Raw genomic sequence first — 3,033 nt, 5'->3', positions numbered from 1 at the left:
GTAATATTAATTTGGTGGGAAAGATTTTGTCGGTGATATTATGCACTGAAAAAATTGAAAATTTATCGATGTTTTTCAATTAAGTAGGGTTTTAAAAAGTTTTGCAAGGCAAAGTGAACTGCGCCGGTAAAATTTTTTTGCATATATACCTGCACGAGCCCTTTCTTCTCCTTCCTTTGACTCTACAAGTCTCTTCGCCTCTCTCTTTCTTACTCTCTCTCTCTCTCTCTCTCTCTCTCTCTCTCTCTCTCTCTCTCTCTCTCTCTTGTGATCGAGATCCTCTGATTATAAGTGGTTGCCTAAACAAGATTCACAAGCAATGCTAATAAAGCTACCCCTATACCTAGCCATAAGCTAGGAATGGCACGACTCCACTGGTTATGTATATGCCTCCCTAGCAATGGGTGGTCTCGCCGCTTATAGGAAATGATATGATATAAAAGGGAGGTTAGGGTTACACCCGAGCATTGTATGAGTCAAGTTTAGAGCCACATTTTAACATTTTTTAGATTTTGGTGTAACCCGAACCTACTCGAAACAACTTTAAAAATATATTTTTTAAAATATAATTTCCACTTTAAGAAAAATCTTCAAATTCAAATAATCGAACCCTAAACTCTTGTTATCTCTTAAAATTCACACAGACAAACTCTCTCTCTCTCTCTCTCTCTCTCTCTCTCTCTCTCTCTCTCTCTCTCTCTCTCTCTCTCTCTCTCTCTCTCTCTCTCTCTCTCTCTCTCTCTCTCTCTCTCGGAATCGATTAAATACTAGTAAGGTTAATACATTAAGATTAATAGAGATTAATTTATGAGATATGTATAATCTAATGATACAAGTTAAAAGACCAAAACACATTAAGAGAACGTGCACTTTAAACTTGTATTTGTAGGATGTGTTTGAACTTTCTCTCGGGCCCTTAAACTTGGTTTTGAGTAAACTAAACCACTTGAAAAGTTCTGGGTCGATTGGAAGTGTCAAACACATATTTTAGAGAAAAATGCACAGTTTTAAGAGACATGTCGCCTGGAACATTTTTGGAATTATGAAATAAAAAATACAATCAAAGTCCCAGGAGACATGTCACCAAGTTTGGGCGACACATTGCCTAGAGGAAATATGTCGCCTAGTGTCAGGCGACATGTCGCCTGGACCATGACGATGATTCCCCAATTGCAATTTTATTTTCTGACATCTCAACATGTTTCCCAGTGGTAGGTGACATGTCGCTTGAAGCCTTGCATGGAAAATTTCAGGGTTTCATAAAATGCAAGAAATGATCCAAATAACCTTATTAAGTGATCTAATCACATGGATTAGTATTAACGACGATCCCTAAAAAATATAAGGGTGTTAAGTGAGTCAAACTTTCTTAATCAATCATTTTGCTATCTCTCTTAGACTCTCTATATTTTTTTTTCTCTAAACAAGTTTTCTACCTCTCTCCAATTGCTCTAGGGTTTTCATAGCCCTAAATAACAAGTCTTAAAGTCTCAGATCTTATTCCAAAAAGAAGACATTAGCAATCTACGGGAGGTTTGGAGTTAAGATTTTTCGAATAACATTAAGCTTAATGTGACAAGCCTCTTGAAGATTTGATTTTTCCAATCAGATTTTGGTTATCTCTAACTTTTATCCTCTTTGTATTTTAGTTTGATCCTCTATTGTTAATCCTTTAAGAACTCTTTTGATTATATATATTGTTTCTTTTATCTTATTAGAACCCTTATTGAAATTTTATAAATTCCAACAAAAATTACAACATATATATAATATTTAACTCACTACTACAAAAATAGAATTTTCAGTTAGTTTAGAACCGACTGTATTACCTCTTTTGTCGGCTCAGATAACCAATGACTATGTGGGCACTATAAATTTGGGCACTTTAGCCATCGATCCCAATCGACGCTATAAAAAAGTACTCAATAATAAAAAATGACCCTTTAGCTTCAGTTTTGACAAAATTCGCAGCCGAAGGCGTTCTAGACGAAGCAAAAGGGGTAAAAAATAATTGAAGGCAAAAGGCTCCTTATGGCTTCGATAATCTGACTCATTTTTTAAATTATAATCCTGATTGTATTTCTAACGGGGAGATGTCCTGATTGGATTACAAATTATTATTTTAGCTAATTGTTATTAATAAAATTCTATAATTGACAAACAAATACATTATAAATATCTTCCAATTTTCAAAGAAAGTAAATAGGTTGATGACTTGCTTATAAATTCATATGAACTCTTGGAGAATTACAACTCTAGGGAAATATTTAGGGTTTTGAGATCAATAATATTGACTAAATGGAATTAACTTATGTTTTACTGACTGAATTTTCAGCATCTCTCGTTTGCGAGTAAGGCTCAACTTATTCCTTTTATTTTGTTAGGCAAAAAAAATTAGGGCATTTTACAATTTTGTCTACATTATTTTAATTAATTACAAAATATGTGCAAAGAAACTTATCATCATTTTCTCATACATTTTTATATATAATTAAAAACTTTTTTTCAATTTCTTTTATAATACATATATGGTAATAATTATTGATTATTATATATATGGTAATATTGGCTATGTTTATTTTTATCTTTACAATTATAATAAAAAACATACCAATAATATAAAACATTTTATATGTGTGTTTATTTTAAATTTTCTATTAATTAAACATACTAATTTAATAAACAAAATAATAATATTCATATAAGTTTATTATATCACTCTATGTGTGTTATGTTTATTTTTTAGTAATTTTTTAGATAATAAATAATATATATAAAAAAATTGTTTATCTTTATTTTTTTCTTTGTTTATTGTGTCATGTTTATTTTTTCTAATTAAATAATTTTTAGAGTTTATAAAGTTATGTTTGTTTATTTATTTTTTGATGTAAGAATTATACTTCAATAGAAAATTCGTTCACTAATTCATTAGAAAATAATCAATATATAGAAACAATAGAAAAAAAAATATACTTATTTTTGTATAGTATAAATTGTCTATGTCTATTTTTATGTTTACAATTATAATAAACA

The sequence above is a fragment of the Cannabis sativa genome, chromosome 9, assembly GCF_029168945.1.
Source record: "Cannabis sativa cultivar Pink pepper isolate KNU-18-1 chromosome 9, ASM2916894v1, whole genome shotgun sequence".
Lineage (NCBI taxonomy): Eukaryota > Viridiplantae > Streptophyta > Magnoliopsida > Rosales > Cannabaceae > Cannabis > Cannabis sativa.
This window is presented reverse-complemented; position numbering follows the sequence as displayed.